The sequence below is a fragment of the Tachyglossus aculeatus genome, chromosome 21 (genome assembly GCF_015852505.1).
Source record: "Tachyglossus aculeatus isolate mTacAcu1 chromosome 21, mTacAcu1.pri, whole genome shotgun sequence".
In the NCBI taxonomy this organism is placed as follows: Eukaryota; Metazoa; Chordata; class Mammalia; order Monotremata; family Tachyglossidae; genus Tachyglossus; species Tachyglossus aculeatus.
The window spans coordinates 42,910,633-42,930,603 of NC_052086.1; the positions used below are offsets into that span (position 1 = coordinate 42,910,633).

At 46.7% G+C, this 19,971-nt stretch overlaps 1 non-coding gene across 1 annotated transcript; it reads right to left on the bottom strand.

Moving 5' to 3' along the window:
* Positions 1 to 19,454: 19,454 nt before the first annotated feature.
* Positions 19,455 to 19,528, bottom strand: TRNAN-GUU. The gene has a single exon. It is a non-coding gene; the product is annotated as a tRNA-Asn (tRNA).
* Between the last annotated feature and the right edge of the window lie 443 nt (positions 19,529 to 19,971).

Here is a 19,971-nt window from a genome sequence, read left to right on the forward strand (position 1 = left end):
GTTTGAGGAGGGAGGGAGATAGATGAGATGGAGGCCCAGTGAGAAGGTTGACACTAATCAATCAATCAATCAATTGTATTTATTGAATGCTTACTGTGTGCAGAGCACTGTACTAAGTGCTTGGGAAGTACAAGTTGGCAACATGTAGAGACAGTCCCTACCCAACAGTGGGCTCACAGTCTAAAAGGGGGAGACAGAGAACAAAACCAAACATACTAACAAAATTAAATAAATAGAATAGATATGTACAAGTAAAATAAATAGAGTAATAAATATGTACAAACATATATACATATATACAGGTGCTGTGGGGAAGGGAAGGGGGTAAGATGGGGGAGATGGAGAGGGGGGCGAGGGGGAGAGGAAGGAAGGGGCTCACTCTGGGAAGGCCTCCTGGAGGAGGTGAGCTCTCAGTAGGGCCTTGAAGGGAGGAAGAGAGCTAGCTTGGCGGAGGGGCAGAGGGATTGGGGGCATTCCAGGCCCGGGGGATGACGTGGGCCGGGGGTCGATGGCGGGACAGGCAAGAACGAGGCATGGTGAGGAGATTAGCGGCAGAGGAGCGGAGGGTGTGGGGGGGACTGTAGAAGGAGAAAAGGGAGGTGAGGTAGCAGGGGGTGAGGTGATGGACAGCCTTGAAGCCCAGGGTGAGGAGTTTCTGCCTAATGCGCAGATTGATTGGTAGCCACTGGAGATTTTTGAGGAGGGGAGTAACATGCCCAGAGCGCTTCTGGACAAAGACAATCCAGGCTTGCAGCATGAAGTATGGATTGAAGAGGACCAGAGTGTGCGGGCTGGGTTGGATTAGGAGAGTAGTGAGGTGAGGTAGGATGATTGCACTTCCTATATAACCCAAGCCAGATCCGCAGGAAATAGAACCCAGTCTGAGCTCCTCTGCGGTCAGATGGTGAAGGCTGCTTCTGAACAGCAAATGACGTATTTTTAGCAAAAACCGAAGCTCCGTTCTGTGCCAGCTGGAAGAGTTCGTGCTCTTCAAAGGATCTGGAAGAAGCAGGATATGAGTTATCGTGTTCAATTGGGAAAGGTTTTGGGAGCCAATTTAGGGGTGGAAGTTGGACCTGGCCAATGGGACACATTAATTAACTGACGAATGGTATTGATTGAGTGCCTTCTGTGTGCACAGCACTGCACTGAGCACTTGGGCAAGTTACTGAACTTCTCTGTGCCTCAGTTACCTCATCTGTAAAATGGGAATTCGGACTGTGCACCCCATGTGGGACAGGGACTGTGTCCAACCTGATGACCTTGTATCTACCCCAGTGCTTAGAACAGTGCTGGGCACATAGTAAGGGCTTAACAAATACAATTATTATTATTATTATTTTTACAATAGACATATTCTCTGTTCTCAAGGAGCTTACATTCATTCATTCATTCAATCATATTTATTGAGTGCTTACTGTGTGCAGAGCACTGTACTAAGTGCTTGGGAAGTACAAGTTGGTGACATATAGAGATGGTCCCGACCCAATAACGGGCTCACAGTCTAGACGAGGGAGACAGGCAACAAAACAAAAGATGTGGACAGGTGTCAAGTCATCAGAATAAATAGAATTAAAGCTAAATGCACATCATTAACAAAATAAATAGAATAGTAAATATGTACAAGTAAAATAAATAGAGTAATAAATCTGTACGTACATATATACAGGTGCTGTGGGGAGGGGAAGGAGGTAGGGCAGGGAGGATTGGGAGGAGGAGAGGAAAAAAGGGGCTCAGTCTGGGAAGGCCTCTTGGAGGAGGTGAGCTCTCAGCAGGGCTTTGAAGGGAGCAAGAGAGCTAGCTTGGCAGATGTGTGGAGGAAGGACATTCCAGGCCAGGGGGAGGACGTGGGCCAGGGGTCGATGGCGGGACAGGTGAAAACGAGGTACAGTGAGGAGGTTAGCGGTAGCAGAGGGGTGGAGGGTGCGGGCTGGGCTGGAGAAGGAGAGAAGGGAGGTGAGGGAGGAGGGGCGAGGGGATGGACAGCCTTGAAGCTGAGAGTGAGGAGTTTTTGCTTGATGCATAAGTTGACAGGAAGCCACTGGAGATTTTTGAGGAGGGGAGTAACATGCCTGGAGCATTTCTGCACAAAGATGATCTGGGCAGCAGCGTGAAGTATAGACTGAAGTGGGGAGAGACAGGAGGTTGGGAGATCAGAGAGGAGGCTGATGCAGTAATCCAGTCGGGATAAGATGAGAGATTGAACCAGCAAGGTAGCGATTTGGATGGAGAAGAAAGGGCGGATCTTGGTGATGTTGCAGAGGTGAGACCGGCAGGTTTTGGTGATGGATTGGCTGTGAGGGGTGAACAGTCTTTTGTGTGCAGAGCACTGCACTAAGCACTTAGGAGGAGTACAAAAGAGTTAGTAAACCTGATCCCTGCCCTCAAGGAACTTAAAAATCTACTGTGTGGAGATCCATACTGAATGCTTGGGAGGCGACAATAGAGTTGTGGACATGATCTCTGCCCTCAAGGAACTTACACTGTACTGTGCAGAGCACTGTACTGAACACTTAGAAGAGTATTCTTGAGTTAGTAGACACCAACCCTCCCCTCAAGAAGCTTTCAGTCTAATGAGGGAGACAGACACTAAAGAAATTACCTTAGGATGCTGGGTAACTTTTCTCGTTCCCAAACCTTGGAGTAGACAGTAAGCTCACTGTGGGCAGGGAACGTGTCTCTTTACTGCTCTATTGTACTCTCCCAAGCACTTAGTACAGAGCTCTGCACACAGTAAGCGCTCAACAAATACGATCGAATGAATGGACTCTCACTTGGCCAGTAGGGAATCAGGATCTAGCTGACCAAATTCTCCTCATCAGTTCATAGAGAGTCCCATGATGGGATTTGATAAATGGAGGGTCAGGAGGAAAGAAACCCCATCTTTATATGTAGAGAGAGAGTTCATTATGAGATTATCAGCTGCCTTTATTGCAGGCTGAAGACCCATTTGAAGATTGCTGATAAATGGTAATCTGTGGAAAATGCATTTTTTTTCCAGCCATTTTTTTTCAGGGAGGTAGTTAAGGCTTTCTTTAAAAAGTAGAGACCATGAAGCATGTAAACACAGCTACAGTTCAAAGTGGATTAAATTATTTGTTCTTCATGTCTTCTATAGATCATCAAGGGCAAGATGGTTTAAATACTTTTCTCAAAAGCACTGGGAATGTTGGGCTCAAAACCATGAAATACATCTGATGCCAGGCAATAGGGAACATAAAACTTTTAAAATTATTATTATTCTTCAGAAATAATAATAATAATCGTATTTTTTAAGTGCTTACACTGTACCAAGCACTTTACTGAGGGCTGGGGTACAAACTAGGCAGCCATGTCCCACAGTGGGCCCATAATCTAAGTAGAGGGAGAACAGATATTGAATCCCCATTTTGCAGATGAGGGAACGGAGGCACAGAGAATGAAGTGACTTGCCCAAGGTCCCGCAGCAGGAAAGTGACGGAGTTGGGATTAGAACCCAGGTCCTCTGAGTCCCAGGCCCAGTCTCTTTCCAGTAGACCATGCTGCTTTGACATTTCCTTAGGAAAATGTAATTTTCCTGCTAAGATATTGAAATCAGAGCCTGTGTCTGCATGGGAGAGACGCAAGACAGTGGAAAATGGTATGAGACCAAACCCTCGTTCATAATCACCATCACCTTCTTTGTCATTGGTGTTTATTTATTCATTCACTCATTCAATCATATTTATTGAGCGCTTACTGTGTGCAGAGCACTGTACTAAGTGCTTAGGAAGTACAAGTCGGCAACATATAGAGACGGTCATTACCAAACAATGGGCTCACAGTCTAGAAGGGGGAGACAGACAAGAAAACAAAACAAATATACAGGCGACAAAACAAGTAGACAGGCGAATACTGATGGCCAGTAGAGAGCTATAGTAGAAACTTGGGAGGAAATCAATAAAAGAAAAATCAATCAATCAATCAATGGTATTTACTGAGTCAGAAGGTCATGGGTCCTAGTCCCGGGTCTGCCACTTTTATGCTGTGTAACCTTGGGCAAGTCACTTCCCTTCTCTAGGCCTCATTTACTCCATCCGTAAAATGGGAATTGAGACTGTGAGCCCTGTGTGGGACAGGAACTGCATCCAACCCGATTTTCTTGTAACCACCCCAGCTCTTAGTACGGGTGGCTGGCACATAGTACACACTTAACAAATACCACAATTATTATTATTATTATTATTTCTCTATACACCGTACAATAGAATTGATAGGATCCCTGCCTATAAGGAACTTACAGATATTCATTTTTATTTATTCATTTATTTATTTGTTCATTTATTTATTTGTCTGTCTCCCCCTCCAGACTGTGAGCTTGTTGTGGGTAGAGCATGTGTCTATTTAATGTTATATTTTAATAATAATAATAATGATAATAATGACATTTGTTAAGCGCTTAGTATAATAATAATAATAGCATTTATTAAGCGCTTACTGTATGCAAAGCACTATTCTAAGCGCTGAGTGGGATACAAGGTGATCAGGTTGTCCCATATGGGGCTCACAGTCTTAATCCCCATTTTACAGATGAGGTAACTGAGGCCCAGAGAAGTTAAGTGACTTGCCCAAAGTCACACAGCTAACAAGTGGTGGAGCCGGGATTAGAACCCATGACCTCTGACTCCCAAGCAAGTGCTCTTTCCACTGAGCCACGCTGCTTCTCCCAAGCGCTTAGTACAGTGCTTTGCACACAGTAATAGCGTAATAAATATGACTGAATTGAATGACTGAATGAATGAGATGGGGAACATGGGAGAGTAGGAGGATATGCACATTAAATTCTGTGGGGATGAGGGTCAATTGATTATCAATCTGTCAATCAATCACTCAATATTTATTGAGTGCTTTTTGTGTGCGAGCACTGTACTAGGTGTTTGGGAGAGTACAGTTCAACAGGGATGGCAGACACTTTCCCTTCACATTCCCCTAGAGGAGGCAGGGAGGTCAGTAAGGAGGCTGATGGAGTAATCAGAACAGGATAGAATAAGTGCTTGGATTCATGTGGCAGCAGTTTGGATAGAGAGGAGAAAGTTTAAGTGCTTATCAAGTGTTTATGGTGAACAGATACAAATGCATAGGTGATGCAGAAGGGCCGAGGAGTAGGGGAAATGAGGGTTTAGTCAGGGAAGGCTTCCTGTAGGAGATATGATATTCCGAGGGCTTTGAAGGTGGGGAGCGTGGTGGTCCTTTAGCTATGATCGGGGAGGAAGATGCTGGCCAGAAACAGGACAGAAACAGGGGTCAAGGGTGAGACAGATTCATTCATTCAATCGTATTTATTGAGTGCTTAATAATAATAATAATAATGTTGGTATTTGTTAAGCGCTTACTACGTGCAAAGTTCTAAGCGCTGGATGTGTGCAGAGCACCGTGCTAAGCACTTGGAAAGTACAACAACATATAGAGACAGTCCCTACCCAACAACGGGATAGTGAGTAGGTTGGCACTAGAGGAGTGAATTGTGCGGGTGGGGCTATGGTAAGATATCTAAACATTTTATCTATAAGTTATGTAAAATAGATTATTCATTTATATTAATGTCTGTCTCCCCCTCTAGACTATAAGCTCGTTGTGGACGGGAACCGTATCTGCAAATTTGGTTTTGCTGTCCTCTCCCAAGCATGGAGTACAGTGCTCTGCACACAGGAAACGCTCAATAAATACCACTGATGATGATGATGATGATAATGATGATGATGATGATAATGATGATGAAGATCAGTGAGGTAAGATATGAGGGGTAGAGGTGATTGAGTGCTTGATTGAGTGATTGAGTGATTGAGTACTCCCAAGCATGGAGTACAGTGCTCTGCACACAGGAAACGCTCAATAAATACCACTGATGATGATGATGATGATGATGATGATAATGATGATGATCAGTGAGGCAAGATATGAGGGGTAGAGGTGACTGAGTGCTTTTAAGCCCGTGACAAGAGGTTTCTGTTTGGTACGGAAATGGATGGGCAACCACTGGAGGTTCTTGAGAAATGGGGAGACATGGACTGAACCATTTTGTAGAAAAATGATCCGGGCTGCAGAGCGAAATATGGACTGGAGCGGGGAGAAACAGGAGGCTGGGAGGTCAGCAAAGAGGCTGATTCAGTAATCAAGGTGGGATAGGCTAAGTGCTTGGATGAATGAGGTAGCAGTTTGGATGGAGGAAAGGGTAGAGTCTAGCGATGTTGGTAGGGTTGAACCAAATGGATTTTGTGACAGATTGAATATCCAGCGGGTTCCTGTCCCACTGAGGAAGGTACAGTTGAATGTGGAAGTCAGGCTGGGCATCTGGATTTCTGGAAGTTTAAGGTTGACGTTCTGCTCTAGCTCAGCATCCCAGGAACGTGAGGTCACTGTTTAGGAGCACATTTTCACCAAGACCTTTCACCTATGGGAAGCAGAGTGGCCTAATGGATAGAACCCGGGCCTGGGAGTCGGAAGGACCTGGGTTCTAATTCCAGCTCCACCACTTGTCTGCTGTGTGAACTTGGGCAAGGCACTTCGCTTCTCTGTGCGAACTTGGGCAAGGCACTTCGCTTCTCTGTGCTTCTAAGACCTCATTTGCAAAATGAGGATTAAGACTCGGAGCCCCATGTGGCACAGGGACTGTGTCCAACCTGTTCTAATCCCAACTCCCCTGCTTTCTTGCTGTGTGACCTTGGGCCAGTCATTTCAGCCTCCATTTCCTCATCTGTCAGATGGGGAGTAAAATGCCTCTTCTTCCTCCTACTTTGACTGTGAGCCCTATGTGGGGCAGGAGCTGTGTCTGACCTGATTAGCTTGCATCTACTCCAGCTCTTAGACCAGGGCTTGACACAGAGTAAGTGCTTAACAAAGACCTTAATTATTTAGAAAGCTTTTAACAATGACTTCACCTGAGTCCTGAGTAAAACCTGCACTTATGGAATTCTGGGCAGCAGGAGAAAAAAAAAAACACCATTGGCCCAGCCCCTGACCTCAGGAAGCTTTCCTTCTCAGACAATCAATCCAAAGTATCTACTGAATGCCTGCTGTGTGCTGAGCACCAGACTCTTGTCTTGTCTTATGTTGCTGAGTCACCTCCGACCCATAGCGATGCCATGGACACATCTCTCCCAGAACGCCCCACCTCCATCTGCAACCGTTCTGGGAGCGGATCCGTAGAGTTTTCTTGGTAAAAATCTGTAAGTGGTTTACCATTGCCTCCTTCCACACAGTCAACTTGAGTCTCCTCCCTGGACTCTCTGCCCAGCACAGGGGAGTTTTGACTTGTAGCAGATGTCCTGCCACTTGCTAGCCACTGGCCAAGCTAGGAATGGAATGGACAGGCCTCTGCTTCACTCTCTCTCCTGTAGCCGAGACTGGTAGAGGACTGGCAACTCTCCCGTTGTGACCGTGAGAGGGGTACTGGACTCTACTCATACACATATGAGTGTTTATACAGAATATCCCCATTGTTTCAACTACCATCTCTATGCGGATGATTATAAAATCTACATCTCTAGACATGATCTCTCTCCTACACCCTGTACCTTGATCTCGTCTACCTCGCCACCGACCTCTCGCCCAGGTCCTTCCTCTGGCTTGGAACTCTCACCCTCCTCATATGATGATGATGGCATTTCTTAAGTGCTTACTATGTGCAAAACACTGTTCTAAGCACTGGAGAGGTTACAAGGTGATCAGGTTGTCCCACGTGGGGCTCACAGTCTTAATCCCCATTTTACAGATGAGGTAACTGAGGCACAGAGAAGTGAAGTGACTTGCCCAAAGTCACATAGATGACAAGTGGCGGACTGGGATTTGAAACCATGATCTCTGAGTCCAAAGCCCGGGCTCTTTCCACTGAGCTAAGTTGCTTCTCTAACTGTCCCTCCTCCTTCAAAGCCTGATTGAAGGCAAACCTCCTCCAAGAAGCGTCTCTTCTCCCATTCCCTTCTGCGCCACCTTGACTTGCTCCCTTAATTCATCCCCCTTCCCAGCACAGCATTTATGTCTATACCTGTCATCCATTTATTTCTATTCATGTGTGTCTCCCCCTCTAGACTATAAGCTCGCTGTGGGCAGGGAATGTGTCTGTTCTTTTGTTACAATGCCCGCTCCCAAGTGCTCAGTACAGAGCCCTGCAAGCAGAAAGCTCTCAATAAATACTGTTGACCAACTGACTCGGGAGTAGTTTTATGGGAGCCCACTGTTGGGTAGGGACCATCTCTATATGTTGCCAACTTGTACTTCCCAAGCACTTAGTGCAGTGCTCTGCACACAGTAAGCGCTCAATAAATACGATCGAATGAATGAATAAATGGGAGCAGGGCTTCTGGGGAAGGTGTTCCGTTTCCCCTCTCTCCTCCCCATGGGTCTCTAGGGCAGATAGGGCAACAGTGGGCTTTCGGTCGGCTTTATTAGCCGTGTACATTCTAGGGTCGATTCCCTTGATCGGGACCATCGCTTGCTTACAGAGCCCAGACCTCAGGTATAGAATTTCCTCCATCAAAGGGCTCTGTGTGTGTGTGAACAGGAAAACTGGTAAACAGGGTCAGAGAGACCCCCACCCCCCCAACATAGGCACACTCCCAGTCGCAGACCGCTTGGTCCATGAGCAGAAACGTCGTGAGTGAAATATCGTTGCCTCCGTAAAGTGCGACTCCTGGGATTTAGTGCAGGGTATTAATCTGCGAGGCTTAATGCATTGACCTTTCACCTCGGGCAATTCCGTTGATGGGGCTGGAATTTCTGGGCGTCCGCTGAGTGGATTAGGAGAAGAGGGAGCTCCCTGCTGCCATGTGGAAGAGCTGGGGGCCGTGGTCAACTCCGCCGCCTCTCCCGAGGGCTGGGCCGGGGGGATTGGGAAGGGCAGGGCAGGGGGCTTGGATGGTGTCGGGGCATCTGGGGAGGGCTTGTGAGTGATTAGGGTGGCTGGGATGCGTGGCTTAGTAGAAAGAGTGTGGGTTTGGGAGTCAGAGGTCATGGGTTCAAATCCTGACTCCGCCACTTGTCAGCTGTGTAACTTGGGGCAAGTCACTTCACTTTGGGGAAGCAGCATGGCTCAGTGGAAAGAGCCTGGGCTCTGGAGTCAGAGATCATGGGTTCAAATCCCGGCTCCACCAATTGCCAGCTGTGTCACTTAACTTCTCTGTGCCTCAGTTCCCTCATCTGTAAAATGGGGATTAAGACTGTGAGCCCCCCGAGGGACAACCTGTTCACCTTGTAACCTCCCCAGCATTTAGAACAGTGCTTTGCAAATAGTAAGCGCTTAATAAATGCCATTATTATTATTATTATTATTCTCTGGGTCTCAATCCCCTGCAAAATGGGGATTAATAATAATAATAATAATAATAATAATAATAATAATAATAGTATTTGTTAAGCGCTTACTGTGTGCAAAGCACTGTTCTAAGTGCTGGGAGGATACAAGGTGATCAGATTGTCCCACGTGGGGATCACAGTCTTAAATCCCCATTTTACAGATGAGGTAACTGAGGCACAGAGAAGTGAAGTGACTTGCCCAAAGTCACACAGCTGACAATTGGCAGAGCTGGGATTAGAACCCATGACTTCTGACTCCCAAGCTTGGGCTCTTTCCACTGAGCCACACTGCTTCTCTAAGACTGGGAGCCCCATGTGGGACATCCTGATTACCTTTTATCTACCCCAGTGCTTAGAACATTGTAAGCACTTAACAAGGATCATCATCAGTGTTAGTATTATTATTATTATTTGGAATGGTTTGGGGGGGTGCTGAGGGTGGGGTGCTTGGGGTTGACTGGGGTTGGGGGTGCTCAGGGTGGGCTGGGGGTACTCAGGGTAGGCTCCCAAGCTGACCTGGTGGGGTCAAGCAGGAGTCATTCGGATAATCAGCGTGGCTCTGTGGAAAGAGCCCGGGTTTGGGAGTCAGAAGTCATGGGCTCTAATCCCGGCTCCACCACCTGTCGGCTGTGTGACTTTGGGCAAGTCACTTAACTTATCTGGGCCTCAGTTACCTCATCTGTAAAAATGGGGTTCAAGACGGTGAGCCCGATGTCGGACAACCTGATCACCTTCATTCCCCCCCGCAGCGCGTAGAACAGTGCTTTGCACATAGTAAGCGCTTAACAAATACCATCATCATTATTATTAATCTTACATCCACAACAGGGTGCTTGGCCCAGAGTCAGCTGGTAATAAATTGCACAGTTATTAGTATTATTATTATAATCATCATCATCAATACCACATCCACAAAGGCTGATCACACAGTCTAGAGGGGGCAGAACCCCCAGGAACCAGGGCCATCAGCAAGCACGAAAAGGGGGCAGGGGAAGGGCAGAAAGGGGAGTCACCAATCAATTAATTAATCAATCAATCGTATTTATTGATTGCTTACTGTGTGCAGAGCACTGTACTAAGCGCTTGGGAAGTACATGGATCACGATCCAGCACTGGGGGGGAGGGGACTGTCAATCAATCAGTCATTAGTCAATCGACAATCAGTCGATCAATTATTAGTAGTTTTTGAGTGCTCACTCTGTGCCCAGCCCTATGTTAAGCATTTAATAATATATATTATATATAATAATATTATGCAATTATTATTACATTTTTCTTCTTATTATTATGGTACTTGTTAAGCACTTTTCATTCATTCATTCAATAGTATTTATTGCACGCTTACTGTTTGCAGAGCACTGTAATAAGCGCTTGGGAAATACAAATCGGCAACATATAGAGATGGTCCCTACCCAACAACGGGCTCACAGTCTAGAAGGGGGAGACAGACAACAAAACAAAACATGTAGACAGGTGTCAAAACCATCAGAATAAATAGAATTATAGTTTACCATAGCTTAATTATAGAATTAAGCGCTTACTATGTCCCAAGCACTCTTCTAAGCACTAGGGGAGACACAAGTTGATCAGGTTGGACACAGTCACCATCCCACATGGGGCTCACACTCTTAATCCCCATTTTACAGATGAGGTAACTGAGTCCCAGAGAAGCGAAGTGACTTGCTCAAGGTCTCACACAACAGACAAGTGGTGAAGTGGGGATTAGAACCCAGGTCCTTCTGACTCCCGGGCCTGAGATCTAGCCACTAAGCCTTGCTGCTTCTGCCAAGCATTTGGGAGAGTAATAATAATAATAAACATGGCATTTGATAAGCGCTTACTATGTGTCAGACACTGTAGTAAGCAACGGGGTGGATACAAGCAAATCTGGATGGACACAATTCCTGTCCAACATGGAGCTCACAGTTTCAGTCCCCATATTACAGATGAGGGAACTGAGGCACAGAGAAGTGAAGTGCCTTGCCCAAGGTCACACAGCGGACAAGTGGCGGAGCTGAAATTAGAACCCGTGACCTTCTGACTCTCAGGCCCACGCTCTAGCCACTAGGCCATGCTGCTTCCATAAAATTACAGCATAGTGAATAAACACAATCCCTGGCCTTAGGAATCTGACAGTTTCCAGAGTGCAGACGTTGTTTTATACATATAAATAGCTTAGTTGTCATTCATATTCAAAGTTATTTTGTACTCTCCCAAGCACTTAGTACAGTGCTGTGCACACAGTAAGCTCTCAATAGATACAGTTAAATGAATGAATGAAAGAAGCCACCGTTTTTATTTTATTTTTATTCAATCGTTTTTATTGAGCTCTTACTGTATGCAGAGCACTGTACTAAGTGCTTGGGAAGTACAAGTCGGAACATATAGAGACAGTCCCTACCCAGCAATGGACTCACAGTCTAGAAGGGGGAGACAGACAACAAAACAAAACATGTAGAATAAAGCGAGTGAGTCAGGGTGACGCAGAAGGGAGTGGGAGAAGAGGGAAAGAGGGTTTAGTCATGGACGGAAAGATGGGGATGTTCGTTTAATCCAAGCAAGACACAGCCACGAGGCTCCAACTATAGGCCTTGACTTCCTCTATGGAATTTGGGTGGGTGCGTATGTGTGGGCACATAGTTTGTTGGGTCCCTGTAGACTGGAAGCTTCTTGTGGGCAAGGATTGTGCCCACCCACTCTGTTTTAGTTCTACTTTCCCAAGCGCTTAATACAGTGCTCTGTGCTCAATCAATGCTCCATAAAAGCCAATGATTGGTCGATCCTGCACAGAGATGACATTTTTCGGGCGCCGGGTGTGGGTTACTCCCGGCAGAACTTTCCTAAATCCCCTGTCAGTGAAGTTCACATGTGAATGGATGCATGGCTGAAAAGGTCAACGTGGGATCCACAGCCTCGGGCACAGTGGGCACACAAAAATATCTTCCGCTGCTGTGCTGTCACGGCTGCTGTTTGTCTCTGGTTCCTTAAGCTTTTGCTCCAAAAGAGCAGCTCCCGTCATGACGGCAGGGCTCCGGGCTGGTCTGTCCTTCAGCTGCGGTCTCCAAGCATGCGGCTGGAATGTGTGCTGTGTTCTGTGTTCTTGTGTCCTTAAAACACTCCCTCTGCCCTCCTGGCTTTTGGTTTCCTGATTTCCCGATGTAGTTGATTAATTGCATGCTCTGTACCCATGCTCAAGTGATACTCCCAAATAATAATAATAATGATAATAATAATAATAATAATAATAATAATAATAATAATAATAATGGTATTTGTTAAGTGCTTTCGATGTGCCAGGCACTGTACTAAGCTCTGAAAAAGAAGTTGAGTCAACCAGGAATCGATGCTGGAAACTTCTTTTCCGTAGTCAGACACTTTATCCATTGCGCCACTAGCCCGGTGCCAGGGGCATCCTGGAAAACCCCCACATTGCCTGGCGAGGGCCCCTGAAGGTGCCAATTTTTAGGATCAGACTGGGCGTGGAGAGGCATCTGACCAGGCCCCCCCCCCCTCAGCCCCCAAGAGGTTCACAACCCAGTGTGGGGGGACGCAGGGCCAAAAAACCAAAGGAAGATGAGAGGTAGTTGGGGACACGAAGATATGATGGTCTATGGGGATGGTTTCTCTGATCAGAAGCCATGGCCCAGCATGAGGAGCATGGAACCGGGAGTTAGGAGCCCTGGGTTCTAATCCTGACAGGCCCTGCCGCTCCCGACTGCAAATAGGGCAACCCCTGCTGGCAAGGACCTACCCAGGTCTCCCCTGGCATCTTCCAGCCCCTGTTTGTCCTCTCCCCCTGTTCCCTTGTACTTCCCCATTTTCCTTTCTCCTCATTTCCCCTGCTCCCCCATTTCCCCTTCTTCCCCAGTTCTCCCTGCTTCTCCGGTTTCTCTTTCTTCCCCTTCTCTCCCTGCTCCCCATTCCTCCTCCTTCTCCTGTTCCCCCCTGCTCCCCCATTCCTCCTTTTTCCCCTGTTCACCCCTGCTCCCTCTGTTTTTCTCTGCTCCCCCATTCCTCCTATTTACCCTGTTCTCCCTGCTCACCCACTTCCCCTTCTTCCCGTTCCCCCCACTCCCCCAGTTCTCCCTGCTTCTCCTGTTTCTCCTTCTTCTCCTTGTTCCTCCTGCTCCCCCACTTCCCCTTCTTCCCTCTCCCCCCCCATTTCCCCTGCTCCCCTGTCTCCCCTTCTTTCCCTGTGCCTCTGCCCCCATTCCCCTTCTCCCCCTACTCCCCATTCCTCCTCCTTCTCCAGTTCCCCCCAGCTCCCCCGTTCCTCCTTTTTCCCCGGTTTACCCCTGATCCCTCTGTTCTCCTCTGCTCCCTCATTCCTCCTTTTTACCCTGTTCTCCCTGCTCCCGCACTCCCCCTTCTTTCCCTGTTCCCCCCAATCCCGCTCTCCCTGTTCTTCCTGCTTCCCTCCAGTAACTACCACCACTGTGCCCCTTCACTGACTGTGGCCTTCCCTGATTCCCTCCACTCTTCTTCTAGCTTCCTGCACCCTGATTTCTAAACAATAATGACCATGATAATAATGATATTGACAACGATAATAATTACCATCATATTAATGATGTTAGCATTTGTAAAATACTTACAATGTGCTAAGCAGGGGGAGGATACAATCAGGCCCAGACATCATTCCTGTCCCACATGGGACTCGCCTTTAAAGGGGAAGGGAGAATGGGCATTTCACCCCCATTTTAGAGGTGAAACTGAAGCACAGAGACTTGAAGTGATAGCAATAATGATAATGGTGATATTTGTTAAGTGCTTATTATGTGCCAAGCCCTGCGCTAAGCGCTGGGGTAGATTCAAGATCATCAGATTGGACACAGTCCCTGTCCTTCATGGGGCTCATTCCAGTGCTTAAAACAGTGTCTAGCACACAGCCCTTAATGAGTATCATAAAAAAAAGAAATGACTTGCCCAAGGTCACACAGCAGGCAAGTGGAGAAATCGGGGCTCCAGAGCCTCAATTTAGTGCTCTTTCCACTAAACCATACTGCTTCTCCTCCTCTTTGCACTTCAGGCCATTTTAGGAAATCAAACTAACCTTGTGGCTAAGACCCTCAGTTGTCCTCTGATCCTGTCTCCCTCAAAGAGACCCTCCCAAGAGATTTTCGAAGTTGCACTGTTCTGGGCAGGTCTCAGACTGCATCCATCTTTCCCGTTTTTGACTCCGGCTGGGAATTGCCACGGATTTCCCAGGGAGACCCAGGGCGTGGGAGTCAGAAATCCCCAATCCCAACTCCGCCACTTACCTGCTGTGTGACTTTCTGCAAGTCATTTAAGTGCCTCAGCTCTCCCATCTGCAAAATGATAATTCAGTACCTGTTCTCCCTCTAAATTAGACAGCGAGTCCCAGGTAGGACTTGATTATTTTGTATCTAGCCTAGTGCTCAGTATTTTGTATTTAGCATTAGTTAGGGCTTAGTCCCCATATCCAGTGGTTTCCCATTCCTCTCTGCATCAACCAGAAGTTTCAGACCATCAGCTTTAAGCTGCTCAATTAATTGTCCCCATGCTAAACCCATTCACTCTCTTCTCCCTCTCCTCCCCAGCTCACCCTCTTCATTCCTGCCACAATAACCTCCTCACTGTGCCTTTTTCTTGACTCCTGTGCCTCTCAACTTTCACCCATGCCCCTTCCCCTAACTGGGAGACGGTATTAGAACTGGATTCCACTGGGACTCCTGGGGAATCATTCAATCGATCAATCAGTTTACTAAGCACTGTACTAAGCACTAAGGTTGGCCTCCCCCACCACCCCGCCCCTCACAAAAAGCCTCTGGCAGCACCCAGGCCTAGGATCTGGATTTTCCAGAATCCCCCTGGCCCCTGGGTCCACTGGACACCCGGTCACGGCCCGGCCCACTCACCCATCGAATGTCCTTCCTCATTTTTGCACGCCCACCCGCTGGTCATGAAGCATTCTGGGAATGTCTTCATTCGAACCGGTGCCGGGGAGACCAATGAACTGAAAACCAGTTCTCCTCCGCTTCAGCCCCATTTCCTGCTGCCTATTAAACCCGTGATTTAGAGAGCCCCGGAGCCTGATTTCAAATGGGGATTCATTTTGGGCCGCCTCCATAGAGCCGGGGCGTGGGTGACCAGGGCTCACCAGACAGCCCTGATGATGTCATCGCAGCCTTGCAAATCAACCGCTGACATCTTCCTCCAGGAAATAGCCTTTTCGGCCTGCCTGTTTTGGCCAACGACACACACACACACCTGAAGCCTTTTTTCTCTTTATGAAACCAATAAGCATTTATGAGATTTCTTTCTCCCTCTTCCCAACCGACCGGAGAAGCTCTTAGCGCTAACCTTTCCCTGACCCACACTCTGTAAACGACCCAACTCCCTTTCAACTCCGTCCAAAGTGAAACCCATTTCGGTCAAGGTAAGATTAATTCCCTTTCCGTTCATTGGCCTGTGGTTCGGCGGTGAGGCTGAGGGAAGGGGGGAAGAATTGAAAGAGAGATTTGTGAATAAAAAGAGGTTTTTAACAGGGAAAGAAATTTATAAAGTCGCAACTGGGCCCCGTTCTGTTTGGAAGGAATTTGTTATAATGGGAAAATATAACTTTCAGGAAGGCTTGGAGCGACTCATAAATCATCGACACCACAGCGGCCAATCTCCTCTCGAGACAGCCCCGATCAGCTGAAGTGTCCCTGCTTTCCTCAAAATTGTCATGTCTGCCTCTTTGGAAGTGGAGTCGGAAAATCTGGCTACATTTTGGGTTTGCGGAATGTCTTGAGTTACTTTTCAAACATCTTAGATTTGATAAAACCCAAGACACGGATTTGCCAACCACTTTTTTCCTCCGCTAATTATTAAACCCATGTGTACATCAAGAGAGAAGCCTAATCCATGTGTTTCTGATTCATTTACACTTAACTCATCGAAATATTGTTTTTAAAGGGCTATTTGTTGTCCAAAAAGCCTTTTCCCCCCTCAGCTTTAAAGCTTTTCTTCTTAGAAGCAGGAAGCCGGCTTTTGCCAAGAGTAAATGAGGGAGAACTCCTGAGGCTTTGTACTTTGGTTGGCAGGCCTGAGATGGAGGCTTGGATCCTCACAGTTGTTGGAGGAGAGCAGCCCCGGCCTTTGAACTGTTGGAAAAGGGAATTAAATGGCTAGCCAAGAGGCAGCGTGGCCTAGTGGATAGAGTCCAGGTCTGGGAATCAGGAGACCCGGTTGGCTGTGGTATTTGTTAAGCGCTTACTAGGTAACCAGGCACTGGGGTAGAGACGAGCCGATCAGGTTGGACACAATCCGTGTCCCATACGGGGCTCACAGTCTTCATCCCCATTTTACAGATGAGGGAACTGAGGCACAGAGAAGTGAAGAGATTTGCCCAAAGTTACCCAGCTAGCTCTACCAACACTGTTGTATGGGAGTATCCCAAGCGCTCAGTACAGTGCTCTGCACACAGTATGCAGTAAGCTCCTGGAGGGGAAGGATTGTGTTTATCACCCCTATTCTACTGGACAGTTGCAAGTGCTTAGTTCAGTGGTCTGCATGCACAGTAAGTGCTCAATAAATTCTACTGATTATGTATGTATCTGTAATTCATTTTATATTAGTGTATGTCTCCCCTCTCCCCCCAACTGTAAGCTCACTGTGGGCAGGGAAGGTATCTGTTTATTGTTGTATTGTAATAATAATAATAATAATAATAATAATGATGTTGGCATTTGTTAAGCACTTACTATGTGCAAAACACTGTTCTAAGCACTGGGGGGAATACAAAGTGATCAGGTTGTCCCACGTGGGGCTCACAGTCTTAATCCCCATTTTACAGATGAGGTAACTGAGGCTCCGAGAAGTTAAGTGACTTGCCCAAGGTCACGCAGCAGATATGTGGCGGAGCTAGGATTTGAACCCATGACCTCTGTCTCCAAAACCCTTGCTCTTTAAACTGGGCCACGCTGCTTCCAAGCGCTTAGTTCAGGGCTCTGCACACAGTAAGCACTCATTAAATATGAATGAATGAATGGATTGATAGATTGTTTGATTTGACTGGAAGTTCCTTGAGGAACTTAAGGAACATAGGATGTTGTCATATGTACTGTCAATGGACAATACAGTGGCCGTGGAGAAAGTACAAGTTCCTTGCTTAAATTCCATTATTGCTGCCACAAATAAGGTTGTCCTTTTGTCGTCCAAGAAAACTCCATCTATGAGTGGGTGTGTTTGTGTGGTTGAAAAGGCCAATGTGGAGCCCACGGTCTTGATCAGAGTTGTGCACACAAAAAAGCTGTCTCTGATTGTGTGGTCAAGCATCACGTTTGCAGTGCTGGGAGCTGTTTTCTCTTTTGCCTCCTAGTAATAATAATAACAGTATTTGTCAAGCACTTACTATGTGCCAAACACTGTTCAAAGCCCTGGAATAGATACAAGATAATCAGGTTGTCCCAAATGGGGCTCCCACTCTTAATCTCCATTTTACAGTTGTGGTGACTGAGGCCCAGAGAAGTGAAGTGACTTACCCAAGGTCACACAGCAGACACGTGGCAGAGCCGGGATTGGGTAGGGACCGTCTCTATGTGTTGCCAACTTGTACTTCCCAAGTGCTTAGTACAGTGCTCTGCACACAGTAAGCGCTCAATAAATACGATTGAATGAATGAATGAATGACCCAGGTCCTTCTGACTTCTAGGCCTGGGCTTTATCCAGTAAGCCATGATGCTTCCTTGTCTTTTGTTCCTTAAAAAGTTTTGTCTTGAAGAAAGCTGTCTTCCTTGATGTCAGGACACGCTGCTGGTCTCTGCTCAGTCACTGTCTCCCAGATTTGTTTGACCGTGTCTTTAAAATGCTCCCATCTGTCCTCTTTGCTTTTGGTTTTCCAATTTTAGTTCTCCATTCGTCAGGCTTTTAGCTAGCCTGTTTTCACTCATTCTGCATAATCAATCAATTCATCATTGGTATTTATGTATTTTATTTTTTATGGTATTTGTTAAGTGCTCACTATGTGCCAGGCACTGTTCGAAGCGCTAGGATAAATACAAGATAGTCAATTTGGACACAGTCCATGTCCCACATGGGGCTCACAGTCTTAATCCCCATTCTACAGGTAACAGACACAGAGAGCGAAGTGACTTGCCCAAGGTCACACAGCAGGCAAGTGGCAGAGCTGGGATTAGAACCCAGGTTCTCTGGCTCCCAGGCCTGTGATCTTTCCACCAGGCCACGCTGCTCCACTAATTAATATTAGCCACTAATAATTTTTATTAATACTGATGGCATTTATTAGTGCTTACTATGTGCAAAGCACTGTTCTAAGCACTGGGGAGGTTACAAAGTGATCTGGTTCTCCCACAGGGGGCTCACAGTCTTGATCCCCATTTTCCAGATGAGGTAACTGTGGCCCAGAGAAGTGAAGTGACTTGCCCAAAGTCACCCAGCTGACAAGTGGCAGAGCCGGGATTTGAACCCATGACCTCTGACTCCAAAGCCCGTGCTCTTTCCACTGAGCCACGCTGCTTCTTAGCCATGCTTCTTCTTCTTCTTATTATTATTATTATTATAATATTATTATTATTATAAAGCAGACTGTGCTGGATAAACTTATAGCTCTTGAAATACTGAACAAGTGGTTCTGCAATTTTTCCAACATATCAGAGAAACTTTCCCCCAATCAGGAGGAAGTTTCCAGGTAGCAAACCACTTCCCATCCATCCCCACAAAACCATCCAACTGAGAAAACACTATCTCCATTCAGTCAATCAGTCGATGGTAATTATTGAAAGCTTGGTGTGTGCAAAGCACTGTACTAAGCGCTCAGGAGAGTACAATACAACTGAGTTGGGAGTCACATTCCTTTTCCCCAAAAATCTTAGTCTAGAGACTAGCTTACCATCGAGAGTTTAATTTCCAAGGGAGATTTTTCTAGGAGCCTTCCCACAGCAGTCAGCTTGGGAGCTGGGTTCAGTCCATCTCATTGGTGGTTTCATTATCAATCAATCAATCAATTGTATTTATTGAGTGCTTACTGTGTGCAGAGCACTGTACTAAGCACTTGGGAAGTGCAAGTTGGCAACATATAGAGACAGTCCCTACCCAACAATGGGCTCACAGGCTAGAAGAGAGACAGTAAAGGGTGAAAGAAGCTAGAGTGAATTTTACTTTTAATTTAAAAAGCTCCTCGTCCTTGGGTGGGCTCGAACCACCAACCTTTCGGTTAACAGCCGAACACGCTAACCGATTGCGCCACAGAGACAACTGGCAGTTGATAACTGTTCCTTTAGTCTCATGAGTGATTTCATTATTTTCCACTTGCGTTTCTGAGTCTTGTTCACCTGTTTTCCCTGGAACCACTTTCCAAAATGGTGGTTCCCTCCACTCTCCGTGACTTGTTCGAAGGGAGATGGGCCATCTCCCCGAGCAGAGGAATCTGGGAGGCCACTACAGCGGACAGATCAGCCTGGTGTGCGGCAGTCAGGAGAGGGGCTGCTTTCTAGGGGCAGAGGCTATGGAGAAATAATAATAATAATATTGATGGCATTTATTAAGTGCTTGCTCAGTGCAAAGCACTGTTCTAAGCGCTGGGGAGTTTACAAGGTGATCAGGTTGTCCCACGTGGGGCTCACAGTCTTAATCCCCATTTTACAGATGAGGGAACTGAGGCACAGAGAAGTTAAGTGACTTGCCCAAAGTCACACA